Here is a 15,488-nt window from a genome sequence, read left to right on the forward strand (position 1 = left end):
AAAAAAGAACATAAAGTAATTAAAATAATACATACAAAGAACTATATTTTTGTATTTAGGTGTACCATCTTTTTTGGAAAAACGATGGAAAATGCTTTTAAGTCGGATTTTAACTGAGTAAGGGGAATAGAAGTATAGAGTGTTGAAAAACCATAGTTTTTAATGATATTATATTCTGATGATAGTTTTGAACTGATGGTCTCCAGAAGATCTTTCAATTTTTTCAGGATCCACATTGATTTAATACCACAACGGTAGTAACAAGTGTTGTGGTAGGTCTGCAGACCCTCTTTGACAGCTGTGAGTATAGAAGTTAAAAGTTTTAAAAGAGGTTTAGTAGTACATTTTGCAGATCCAGCTATGTAACGTTGTTTGTATGGATTCTTGTGGAGTTTAGAAATCCAGTACATAGTCAGTAAATCACAATCATCGTCTTTGGTAGAGACCAAAAGAGGAGAGCATAGATTTATGGTTTTTCACAATCTTTTCTTTGAAGAATGTGGTAGCAGTGTAGATCTTATCACTGCTAATATTTTCTACGTCCACCTCTGATAATAAACATTGGATGTAAAACGTTTTAAAGACAAAAACATTGTTGTTTTGGGCTTTGTCTGCTGGTACAACATATTTTTCACGTATTATAGACAATGTTTTTTCTACATCGGGTTCTTTCAAAACTTATGTAGCATTAGCACTCACTGGCCAACTTAAAAAACTTTCATTCATTTCAGCATTTAAGACCTCATGGCCTTTAACCACTCTGACAGAGAACAATGTCTTCTTGTTCTCGTTTTATCTATATTCTTTCGTAATCCTCCACGGCATCCACAATACCTTTAAAGGTATAATTCCAATTTATGAAGCGTGGTTCACGGTACTTGGGACCTTTAGAAAGGGTATTACGCAGAGATTCGTTTTCGATAATGGATGAACTTCTATAAAAGTATCGATATTAGTTATTTACTTGCTGAAATGCATCTTTCAACATTTACTTGCTTCAAAATAATTTTCTTACTTTTAATAAAGAATCTATTGACGGAACTAAAATCAAGTTTATTATGACGTCCGTCTGTTTTTCTACCCTTTCAAGTTAATTGCTCAAACTATACAGGTATTTCAATCATAAGAATAATGAATTAGTGAATAATAGCCACGTTTAAAAGGTAAAAAGCTAAATACAAATGAAATATGTATAAAGCGTAAAAAATATCAATGAATATGAGCCCAAATGTTTGGCCTTACGGCCTTCATCAGGGGCAAACAGTGTTGAGGAGAAAACTTAGTTTTCGAGTCTCCTAAATTCAAGTTCTTTTTTACCTTTTAAATGTGGCTATTTTCCACTTATTCATCATTATATGTTACGTTTAATTTGAGCCATTTCACAACAGATATTATTTTTATTTTAATTATATTTGTATTGTCTTGGCAAGATGCGTCTGTAATTTCCCTACACTATATGGGTATCTAGATCATATGTTTAGACTGACTGTCAATTAATTCACAATTATTTATCTTTGATAGCTTGGATTCACAGGTTTTCACAGTTTGACTTTTCACGAGATTAATTTGTAATTATACTTGAATATATCTGTAATCCTATTTCATTTCTCTGTTATTAATTTACCTTTTCAATTTCTATTGTACATAATTTTACAGAAACGTTCCTTTTTGAAGAATTCTGTCTTATCTTTCTGTTATGCACTGCTTGAATCAGCTTGTTAATTCATTGTTGTCTCTGTGAATTCTGTGTTACATTGTCAATAGAAAAATAGCGTGATAATAAGTGAACATGCAGTCGTGAATGTTTTTGAATTGTCTTTCTTATCTCACAAAAATACAAACAATATTTTGGAACTTATGAGTGTGTTTGTAGTTTTAAGAAATAATTTACACTTTTTTTTCTATTCTGGAAACACTTATTATCCAGAGAAAGTTTTTGTTCTTATAAACGAGAATCATTTTAGTTTAATGATTTTGCATAAAACTTACACTATAAGTTTTTTTCATTGACAATGTATATGTCCAGTACGTTAATATATGACTATGCGCGGTGATATTTAATTGAGTAATCAAGAGAACCAAGAAATAAAAATATGTAAGACCAGAAAACTGACAAACACAACAAAGAACATAAAATTACCAAAATTATACATACAAAGTAACAAAAATAAATGAGCAAATCAAGAATGTGCATTAAATTAAAATATGTGGATACTATACTTCTATATAAAAATGAGCAGCATTCATATTTGCTTATATCTTGATTTATAGCAAATCTAATCATTTATTCAGAATTCTCGAGAAATTTGTCTGTGAAGATTCTTTGAATTATGATATCTTTGAAAAGATAATTACTGATAAAACTAATATGCAATATCGGAAATATTGATGACACTCAAAATTTGCTATTTTTTTTTAAATGTGTGTGTGTGTGTGTGTGTGTGTGTGTGAGAGAGAGTTCATATTTCTAGTGTTTAAGGTTTTTTTGACGTTCAGTTTATTTTATTTTCAGTTTTTTTGGTACTTTTTTTTCGTTCGATTCGCTACACTGTGTATATAAAAAGGTGTTTATTGTTACAAAAATATCCATCTTACAAATATTGCAAGTTTGGAAATTGTGATTTTTTTCAAGGAAGGAGTCAACTATAATCAGCATCATAAGTACAAATCAACTATAAAGATCTAAAACAAAATATAAATTGTGTACAAGAGGTACCTAAAAGATATCGAATTAGGATGCCCAAACTCAGCATCAAGGAGTAAAAGGATATCGAATTAGGATGCCCAAACCCATCATAGAGGAGTGAAACGATATCGAATTAGGATGCCCAAACCCAGCATTGAGTAGTAAAACGATATCGAATTAGGATGCCCAAACCCAGCATCGAGGAGTAAAACGATATCGAATTAGGATGCCCAAATCCAGCATGGAGTAGTAAAAAGATATCAAATTAGGATCGATGTCCAAACCCAGCATCGAGGAGTAAAAAGACATCGAATTAGGATACCCAAACTCAGCATTGAGGAGTTCTACCATGCGTAATATTAGGAATGAAGATAAATCCATAATGATTAAAAAGTAAGAATCCTGTTTTGAAACAACTTTTATAAGAATTAAAGAATTTTAATACTAAAACAGTGTATATGAATTTTCATCTAGATTTAACATTATCTGCCTAGAAACACTCACCAAATTGATTGTTTACGGTACTCAGAAAAGAAAGGTTGGTCATTTAACTTTTACTCGTGGTGGATGTATATGAATGTGTTGGAATATACAAAGTTGTGGGAGTATCCATATCATATTCTAAATTTGTAAAATTGTCAAAGGTTTTAACAGAAAAAGAGAGTCATGCGGTTTTTTTTTAAATTATAAATTTTACAATCGTACGTATATTTACTTTCTGGGTACATCTTTCCCGCATTTCTAAGTAAATGGCTTAACAATCATTCTTCACACTAAGACCCGGACATGAGCAACAATCATTTGAGATCGTTTCTATATGTAAATGTGATAAAAATACATAAAAATTCATGTCTTCGCTATATTTTTCAGATATAAACAATAATGCAATCAAAGATAGTCAAACTTATCAGTGTTCAATGTCACTAAGGTGCCTGTTGTATTAACCTTATTAACATAAACATACTCCTAAGAACTACTTTCAAGTTGTTTCGCGATTCGGAAAGTCTGTATACATTTTGTAATATCTCTAATATCGTTTTTGAATGAAATGTTTACTAAGAAAAGAAGTGTTACGACAATTTGATATAGGGAATTTAGTCATCCTGTATATTATATTGTTTGAGCTTTCTCTTCCGTCGATTTCTTTGATTTCTGTAATTATCTTGAGAGTTTCTAATTCTCCACAATTCAAGAAATAATTGTAACGACATGAAATTGGTACCATCTATACAACGTATGTAAAATAAAATATATAATTATGAATTTATATAACTGAATTATTGTCTTGCTTTTTTTGTTATTGTTTTATTTGTATCTTTACTTTGTGGTCGTTATCTTGAACCAGTTGAACGTTAATGTGTATCCATCTGCACCATGAGAACCGATTTGTTCACCATGTCATAATTTTCCTTTTCTCTTTGATCTATGCCGGACGTGAAATTTTATGAGCAACTCGGTTGTTGATTTTACAATATCAGAGAAAGCTTACCCTACCAGTTCTTCTGGTCCATGCTCCATTATCTTAGTGGAGCCCGGGTTGTTCTTTGTGGTGTGTGTTTATTTTCCTGTCTGTTTTTCATGGTAAGAATATATTCTGTTGATTTCCGCTCGAATCTTATGTCCCTTGATTATCAAGAAACGTTATTTACTGTACGAAATGGTTCAAATTAGAAAAAAATCATAAATAATGCATTAAAATCGAACAGTATTATTCCATCCATACCGAGTTATTATTGACTACACATTAGTATGTTCTTTTTATAATTAGTTCATTTATTCTACAGTTGTATTATACTTTCAATTGTCTTGCGATAAAGAATAATCAAGGGAACCAAGGTTATAAGGATAATCAAAAGAATGTAATCCAGGGACATAGACCAGACATGGAAAACAGACATATACAACAAAGAACATGAAATAACTTAAATCGTACATACAAAGTAACAAAAGTAATTCGGATTCCACTAAAAACTGGGAGCATGGTTCAGGTGCTAGATAAGTTGGACAATAAAGTGACATTTTTTATTACGGAACATCTTGTGTGTGTGTTCTATTTCTTTCTTTCTGTACTGTGTCCATTGGATCTCTCTTTTCATTTGTTCTTTGAGATTCAAATTTTGAATATCACTGTAACTGTGGTTATTCTTGATTTCATCATAAGTTTACAATATAATAATTGTAAACAAAAGGAAATCGAAAGCTTTCGGAAAAAATCGATCACTATGTTTTCTATAAGAATTTTCAGTCCACATTTTTAATGAATTATTTGTGATATTGGGTTCTGATTTTTTAACTTTTGCAAGGGCATACGATTTTAATTATAAAGTTTTACTTTTTGAAAAAGAAAACAGCGTTTGGTTTATTAACAAGAATAACAAATACCCTGATCATTCGATATTTTTCATCTTTGACTAATTAGTGGTGTGAATCAAACCAAGAAAAAACAGAAATTTACACTTGAAACAAAACTTGATTTTAGAAAAGAAGAAGATGAAACGAATAACATTTTTTCTTCCAAATAAGATTTGTTTTGCTAATCTGATTACGACTACAATGTATAATGTTTCATTCAAAGTTCATATTTTGTTAACAGCTTTTTATTTTTACGGATAAATTATCATCAAATACTGCCAGTCACTGTATTAATTTCCCAATTAAGACTTAATTTCCGCACAAAAATTCATATTTGTAAAGTAGAGTCAAAGCAACTTATTCGGATGAGACGAAGGTTGGCGTGTCGTCACGACATTGAAGTCTATAAATCTAGCATCTTATCGGGTGTATGTAATTCACAAAACCACACGACGGACTGTCAATCCGGAGAGGTTACTATACAGATATTAGACATAAATTGTGTTAATTATCTTAAATCATGCAATGAATCAAAATATGATATTGTGTTATGCAAAAAAGATAGAAATTCCATATTGATATAAAATTCAATTTTGAAATTGCTTAATTAAAAAAAATCAGTGGATATAATAAATCTTGACAGGTGACTTAACCCTATAGTGGGTGTAAATAAGCTGATCCTTAACTATTCACGAATATTCATATTTTCAGCAAAAAGCAATTTAAACTATGTTGCAATGCTACTATGCAAAGAGAAATACTGTCCTAGCTGGATGTTTATCTGTCCGAATTTCTTTCTTGTATTTCAGCTACTTTTGCTAATCGACAAGAGGTTAAATTGTGCAAATACAAAGAAATATTTAAAAAGTAGAAAGTTAATTTGGACCAAAAACTATTTTAATTGAAAGAAAAAAAGCTACCTGTAAAAATGTTAAATGCCTGCAAAGGAACATAGTCAGTTACATTGACTTTGTTTCTATTTTTTTTTTATATATTTTAACATTCAGTATCGTATAATACAAATGTAACAACATAAATCATCAATTTATTATTTAAGGATATAACAATTTAAACATGGAAATAAAGTGTATATTTATTGACAACAAAGACATGGTACTAAATTCCTGATGAATGTATTCTAACTATGTTATATACTTCAATGTTTATTAAAATAAATAAAACAGAAAAAGAAATGTTGATAGAAACTCATTGTTGACACACTAAAATAATTTTAAAAATTACTGGGATGTTATTAAAAAGGGAACTAGGACCATCCTCTGTTCAACAAGAAATATCCACATGGTCCATGCATGGATCTATAAGTATACAATCCAATATTAAAGAATCGAAACGCGGCAAATATAAGCTTTTTATTCTGGAACATATTTCAGTTTTTTTTTTTTATAAAAAAAAGTACTTGTTTATTACAAACTATGAGTTATTTCGCTTAAATAAAAGACAGTTATCCAAAAATTGTCTAAGTGTTGTTTTTTAATAAAAATTTTATATTTCTTCTGTTTTGGCTCTTGTGGTATCATTATGTTAACATGGTCATCACAAGAATGATTCTACAACATAACCAGTATTAAACTTTAAATCTAAAGCTCTGAAAATCGAATGTTAAAATCTCTTAACGGCCTTAATTCAAGTAGAAAAATTGATATACTGCTCTACATTAAAGTTCTAATGCTCTCCTTTGTTCTCCATGATCAAGTAAAGCATTACGGATTTCATTATTGATAAAATCATTTTATATCAAAAATACCTTAAGTACACATCATTTATAAGTCAAATTTAAAGTAAAATCTCTTATTTTCTGATCTAAGACGGAATTACGACGGGCGCTGAACCGTCTTTGAATCTAAAACTACTCACCGTTAATTGGAGTTTGACACGAACGGACCACCTTAATCAGGTAACAGGTTAATAATGAATTCTTTCTTCGTTGATTAATTACCTTGATAATGGTGTATTGGACGGAAATTCATCGATTTCTCTAATTGTCTACTGTTGTTTAATAAAAGATGAAAATAAAAATGAAATAAAAAATACTAACATGAAAGTGAATGATTAAGTAAAAGGTTGAAGAAATGACATCATTAAAGAAGTTACACATAACTTTCAAATTAAGGCAATGAATAACACAACATACTGCGAAAAAATGTCAAATGATTTAATCAAACTTTATCGGGGTAGAGATTGCATCATTAAAGTTTCATGTTTTGTGTTCAGTTTGATTTGTTTTAACCAGACTAATGTTCATAAAATCAGATCACACTGTGCTTTTTCCCCACAATGTCAAATGGTGTTTTCAGTACAGTCAAAGCTTGACGAAAATTCACAAATAAAAAAAAACATAAAGAAGGAAAGTCAATAAAGTACCAAAATATTATAACCATACAGTGAAAATAAAGAAAAAAAGTATCATACGATTTTTCTGTCAAGATTGAGAAGAATATACCATAAAACATAAAGTTTTTTTCTATAATTACACTCCAATACATGTTACAATATAAAGTTGCGACAAAACAAAACGTAACCGAAGAATTCAATTTTAAAGACGCTTTTTCTTTCTATTACTTTAAAAATGCAATAAAACCTATAATATTTTATCACTACTTTCTTTCATAATTTTTATTCCTTTTCTTTTCTCTCTTCATACTTTATCATTTCTCTAAGATTTAGAATATGAGTATGTTGTATCTCGAACTTAAAAACAAAATAATAAGAAAAAAGAGTGCAACCATCACATGGTATACAGGTTGTGTTTTTTATAAAAAAAAATTAACAAATAAAATAAGATCATCAGGCGTATGCAATATATATTTTTGTTACACGGTAGGGCGAAATAAAGATTTGTTAAATGAGAAATCATTGGTAACAAGAGCAGCCGGGAAACACAGGAACCATAACAGAAACATAGAAAAACAGAGTACGAATGTTTATCAATAGATTAACGACCAGAAATTCATTGTCTTTCTACAAACATTGGATGCTTTACATTTATAGGGGTGGGCTTAATATATATAATATTATTAACTTATATTGTTTGTGTTTACTAACATCAGCATATTGTCAAAAAAGGAAAGGAACAAGAAATGAAACTAAACAATAAAGAATGTAGGATCTATATTTATTTTAGTTTACAGTAGAATTATTTCATCTATGAAAGGAAACATTTTGGTTTATTTTTATTAATGCTTTACTGCATAAAGGAACTACATAACTCACTGAACAAAATGAAGTTTTTAAAATAGACTTATAATAAAGCATGCTCGTCGTGGTATGAAAATAGATGAGAATTCCATATACGAGGGGTAATTAAAGCTGCTGATTGTTATACACATGCATTTTACAGCCATGCACACAGCAAAATGGAAGAAAATCAGTCTACACGATGAAATGACTCCAAACTGGGCATCAAATGAAATAAAATGATTCTGAACTAGGCATTAATGTAATATTATGAGAAAAACACATTACAAATTGATTAAAAAAATATTTGCACTGATACAAAAACTTTCGCAGAACCCGTATATATCTTCCGTCTAAATGAAGAACTTGAAAAATATTTATCTTATAAATGTTTTTTTTTACTTATGAAATATTTACATAAAAACATACTTACTTTACCAGCTATTTTTAATGAAGAAGGTGGTTTCTTTAAAAAAAAAATAGAATAATACATTTACAGATTCACGACAATGTCTATAAAACCCATAAAAAACATGCGTCTTACAGACTGTTCATGTATTTATAAAAAATTTGAATTTCTCCCATAATCTGCAAGTGAACCATATATCATGAGAATAAAACTCCAAGAAGATATTTAAAAATGCGCACATTTTTTTTCTTTTCTAAGATTTGAATAATTTATCTTAAACTTTTCCAAACCTTCTTATTTTATTTGATAAATCCACAAAAAAAGCTTTGTATATATTTCCTATTACTGAATTATTTTAGCATGCACTTAAAATAGAAACCAAACACGACAAAGCACAAACACCCAGTAATAATAATGTTAACACCTTTTATTTTCATTTCTAAAAAAAACTTCTTACACTGAGAATGATGTTCCCCTTGCTATATATTAAAGATAATTCCAAGTCAGACAATATAATCCATTGATTTTTCAAGTAAACTCTCCTCAAAACTACAGAATCCCACCAAAGCATTATGATGTGTTTCACCCTTTTCTGGGTTCCAAAACTCTAAACTGAATGCATCTAATATCCTGAAAATTCAGCTAAATATTGAAGTAATTTCTAAGAAGTAATTTCAGTGTTGCGGAAAAGCTTACAAATATCTAAATGAAGTCGTGACAGTGGCCTAAGTCTTTTTATTCAAGTCTCGCATGCTACATGCAAATTTTCTACTTTTCGTGTGTTTCTACATTTGATGAAATATAGATTAATTAACCGTATCTAGAAGAAGAAGAAAAAATCGCGACAAACACACAATATTTGCGTGCAATTTTCTATAATATGGGTGCATAATTTTAATCATTATTATGTAGAAAACCTGTCAGAATGGTGTTTTGAAAATCCCTATACTGACACAAACTTACAAGATGCACGAACAATGTGCGTGTATGTGTAAATGCGTGATACACAGAGCTGTCAAAGCTTCGGTCTTATTTAAAAGCTTGTTAAGCAACTAAAATCACCTCTTTACATGAAAAATTATTGAAGGAAATTGGTAGTTGATATGAATTACAACTCTGGTACCAGAATATGCTATAAACACGGACTAAGTCGAGACTGCTTTGGCATTCGCTTTTATTTCAAAGCGTCGTATCAAATGTGTTTTGTAATTTATTTTAAAATTCGGAGAAAAGCTACGAACATTCGTGACTACCACTATTACTCTTAAAATGTGAATTAGATACATTCTATTTATACAATTAATTTATCGTTTATCTTAAAAAAAACGATTATGACAAGGAATAAAATGCGCGTAATATTTTAATTGTAAAAGTTATTTAACTCTCCCTCCTTTATCAAATGATGTATTTAACAATAAGGTTTTTATACATGGGTTTACTACAAAGAAATATTAAAAGTCGACATATCCGTTGATAGAAAGCAAATGACTTGAAAGACATTATTTTACATTGATGTTATACGCTGTATTGCAATGGTGTTGTATTAAAATTGTGTGTGTTTATTATTCGAATATACGAGTTTCATATATGATGAACATATATAGAGATTCTATATTAAACAATGCCAAATTAAATGTATTGTTATTAAATTGGTATTTTCATATTAATATTGTATAAAGTCCAAGTACAGATTACAGTCGTATTGGGTTGGGTAATCTGTATTGGCGACCTCAACCCAATACAGGTGGTCGAAAAAATACGACTGTACGAGGACTTAATGCTGGATTAATATGAAATAGACATTTTATAACACCTTTATTAACTAATGTGTTTAAATACTGTGTAAAGACACAATAAAATATTCGTATTTCGTCCACAGAATCTGTACGAAATGATCAGTTAATATTAATCTCAGCATTTTCAGTAAAAATGATCTCAACAATTCAAACTGCATTCAGCTAATACAAAAACAGTTTCATCAGTGTTTGGTCATATTTCAATGGAATTAAATAATTTGCATACTGTTTTTCTATTTGATGTGTAAATATCTAATTTTTTTTTAGTTTTTCGGGTGTTCTCTATTACTAAATCATGCTGTACATTTGGAACAGTTACTTGTGTGTATATCGTAACCTTGTCAATGAACTTCTAAATGTAGGATTTTAATATCTCTAAAAAATCTCTTTGCAAAGAAACATTTAATCTCTGTCTTTTTTGTACTTTGTTTTAAAAGTATGTATTTCGAACGTGTCAATCTTTATGGAAATATTGAAGTTTTTTTTATTTTGGTTCATTGATCAGATGCCCAAAAAGAAAGTTTTGCAACGTTTATTAAATTAGTTATTATTAAAACTGCACGAGAAATGTCTTAACTTAAAATATATTTTCTTTCTGGAGAATGAAAACGTTGAATGTCAATACAGATTTAGTATCAATGAATATTTTTTTTATTTTCAATTTTATTTAAACACATTAACCCTAGAGAGCTGTGGGACTCGTGTAGCACGGGCAATTATTTATATACCGGAAGTTGATATTCTGTATAAAAACAAAATCCATGTTTAGACAAGTAAATTCTGTATAAAGACCACTGAAATTCAAATTAAGACCAGTAAATTCCGTATAAAGACCACTGAAATTCAAATTAAGACCACTATATTCGGATAAAGACCAGTACTTTTTCTCGCAAAAAAACAACAGATGAAAGATGATTCCCTATAAAAAGCTCAGTTTCTGTTGTATTTAAACACATTAGTTAATATTAGCTCACTAGATAACGGCAAGATCGATTTGGTCATGTATAAAACAATTGATCTCCACTTTTGTTTATCCATGACAAAATTTGTGTTTGACTGAATTTGGTAGATTCTTAAAAACTGACATTTCGTTTTTCATTTCGGATATTAATGAAAACTTTCTAGAAAATTATGTTATGGAAAGATAACAGGCAGGTGTGTCTTCATAACTTGATTGTAGGGAAAATCCAAAATTCAAACATAAATTGGTGTCATGCTTTCTCCGTAATACCAAATGGTTGTTGTGCCTTTAATTGTATCTGCTTTTAAATGACTCTTGGTATTTTAGTTTCGATCGCTCTTTTATCATATTTTTCTATTATAACAAACGATGATACATACAAAAACGTTCTCAAAAAGTTAAAATAAAAAAAATATTACCAAAGCTCCATAGCCTATAATTACATCGACTTTATGACAGTGTCACAGAGCATTCCTCGCTAGATATAATTATGTCAAGATAAATCTGTTGCCACACTTACAATGAGAGGTATCTCACAGAACATCAACAATAAATCAGTGAGAAAAATAAAACAATTTCAGTTAGAAAAATACAATAGATATGTAAATAATACATCCAGATAGAACAAATTACGTGCACAATTGTATAATAATCAGAAGATAGGATTTCATGTCTCAATTGACCTTTGTTCCTAGATTCATAATAAACGCAACCTTTGACAATAGTTATATCGTCATTGTGTAGATGTCAGGGTGTTGTAGTGAGTTAAACTACTTTGCCAAATATAATTGCTTTTATATAAGTTAAAACTACAGAATTATTGCGAAGTGATATATTTTCTATGTCAATATTCCAATAAATCCGTACTCATACGAACCTGTAACTGATTCCGCCTCGGTGGTTTTGTGCAATGGTCGGGGTACATGACACAATCCATTTCCTTCTCATGTCTTCATTTAGACTTCGGGGTTCTTGAAGGGGTTTTATCAAGATTGTTTACTATAACAATGTTGTATGTTTGTCATGTTCGTTGCACTACCTAAATGAATTTTCTTCTCATGCAAGAAGTAATACCTGTAACGTTTCTAAATTAAGCAATCAAATATAGAAATAACACAAAAAATAGAAGTGTTCGGATATAAACCCCTAATGAATACCTCCGAGTTTGAATTTAAAAAAAATATCTTGGTCTTGTGGTGTTTTCGAACAAAGAGTAATCTGTCATTTGTACCAATAATAAATGTAGTATTCACAGTTCTGGTTCAGGTATAGATAAATCATTATGTTTTCTGCCTGGTTTGGTCTGCGAAGGAATTATTGACAGGTGCGAGAAACACATCCATCTCTGCTTTGACAGTTACATGATCCAATTATTGCGATGAATTATTCTTTAATTAAATAAGAACTGAATCAATTAAGATACATCGGACCGACGGAACACAATGCAATTCCGTCACCCTAATAAGCCTGTTCGGCTATTGTTGAAAAAGGAAAAGGAAAAAAAACAGGTAAATGTTGAAAAAATAGTGAGAAAATTTAAGTACACAACCAAAAACTTAAAAAGTAAATCATAGTTTCTCAATTTTTTGCATCAATTGATAAAAAGTAAGTACAAGCATTGAAAAAACGAAACAGACGACAACTGCTCAAATACAAGTGCTTTGAAGTAGATAAAGTACAAGTACTGATACTGTGTAAAAAAAAACAAGAACAGGGGACATACGGGCAAATAATGCTACAATAAGATTAGGATTACTGAGGCGGAGTTGACACACAAATCAAATTATGATATTGAACTGAGTTGAAATATTGATGGTAATCTGAAATTTCTACAGATTCATTAGTGGGTTGCACTCGGTGATAGCTTTCTTTGAAACGAATCTTATTTCAGTAAAAAGTGGTAAAAATATAAATTACGAGAATGTTAATTAAAGTAATGCATTCCATTGTACAATATTTACTTTTCTCCAGTGGCACAGAACAATGAAGAATTTTCCTAATCTTCAGAATTTATTGTCAATTTTTGCAATATTCACCGAACTCCAAATGATCATTTTCAGGAATGAGAACCAGAAAACAACAATCGCAGATAACTTTATTCATTTTTCATTTTATTTCTTTTGCAACTTAATTTTCTTAGTGTTCCCAGAGCGAAGACCCTTCTGATAGAATGTAACAACTTATTATACACATATTAGAGTTTGCGTGCTGAGTGGTCGCAATGAATGCATGCTTCAGAACTTTGGGACTTTACCTCGCGTGCCAAGAAACAGACGATCGCAAAATGTGATGGCAGCTGTCCAAATTACCATTAGAAGCGAGAGGATCGTTTGTTTTCTAATTTAGCTTGTCAAAAAGAAGGAAAATGCTAAATAATTGTCAAATGGCACAATATTTTAACTTTTGACAGACCATGTTTCTAACATTCTTTGTATAATATAATAACTTAAGACTAGACGTTGCTGTAATATAATTGTTGTTAAAGTTATCTTTTTTTTAATGTTACGAAAACATAGTCTAATGTATCAAATGAAATAGGATCAAAACTAACGGAGTAAAACGCTAATGTTCAATTATATGTTTTTGTCTGTTAAATATCTTTTAGTGTTTTAGAGTTTTTTTCCCTAAAGTTTATGATATTGTTATCATTTCCAGTCTAGAGAAAATTGCGATTAGGATCGTAAACAACACCAAAAAAAAAAAGATTAGAAAAGAAAATCAGCAAGAGAACCTACGTCCTACACTTATCCTCAATAAATTGTTTTTGAAAACATTATACTTAATGTAAACATAGAAATATTAGGGTCTTATCTATTTTTTTTCTGGGTTTTACACTGCATAGAATTATATAACATTTGTAAAATAAAAATAAGTGCACACCTCGCATCTGACGAAAGTCCAGTGGTTAATAAGGGTTGAAAATACAAAATGGGGTTTCTACATCAGTCCATGCTGTGATTAGGAAACATTTTCATCTAATATAATTCCCAGGCAGTTTCACAAAAAAATATCGCCGATAATCACACCAAACTCTGATTAAGAAGCTGTAACAGTTTTTGAAAGTTTGTTAATACAGTCATATCATCACAACAGCATCATAATGCTGGAAGTTGTTGTTATTACTATTGTATCAACAAAGTTGCGGTAACAGGGTTGTGGGATAAAATGAAAAAAAATCTATCCTTAACCCACCGAAAAATTGCTTAAATTAACATATTTTTTTTCATTTCAAAACCCCTAGAGTATTTACGCTTTAGTAAAAAATGGCTAATATGGTATTTCCTGTTTAGTATTATCACAATCAACACTTCTAAGGTTCTTTTGGTGATTTTTGGCGATTTTCGTGGTCAGAATTTATCAAAAAATACAAAAATGGGATTTCGATTTTTCCGTAAAAAAAGTCACATAAATTCGTCTATACAATTTATTGTTCAACTAAATCGTCTCAAATTTTGTCTCAGTATCAAACATTATTCTCATTCATAGCATACCGACACCTTAAAGCCCATCTTTAAGGCATTCATAATTAAGATAATGATGTACCAAACATATCTGATCAATTCAGGCGCTTAGATTTTATTTTTTGGGAACTTCAGAATTTCTATTATATCACCCTTTATTTCCTTTTTTCAGAATAACGTAGTTTAAAAAGGCTTTGTGTGATACGGTACATTAATATAGTGCCTTAGCTTTCAAATGAGCCTAAGTAATAAATATTTCAACTTATCCAAGTCAAGTTAGGTGGAAAATTGTCACCCCTATCCACGAAAAAAAATACCTCAACATAAACTAAAATGTTAATTTTTGGCAATAAACGGTGTACAATAGACATGTTGGGTTCTATTGTTTTAATCATCGATGTATCCACCATATCGTCTCATTTCAGCCGCGTATTTTTCAGTTTCAACGTGACAATATTGAGTATTAGGGTAATGTGGGTAGGGGTATCATTCTTTCTCTTTAATGTCCTGGAATACGTTAAAGTATGCATTGCTGTGGCTAATTAGAAAGCTTAGCTGCAACACAGATGTATTTGAATATGCAGGAAAAATTGCACGTTTCGTATGTTAAAAATATTTTTTACGACCA

Source organism: Perna viridis, chromosome 6 (genome assembly GCF_037379345.1).
Source record: "Perna viridis isolate PV_CMFRI_1.1 ecotype Kerala chromosome 6, ASM3737934v1, whole genome shotgun sequence".
NCBI lineage: Eukaryota > Metazoa > Mollusca > Bivalvia > Mytilida > Mytilidae > Perna > Perna viridis.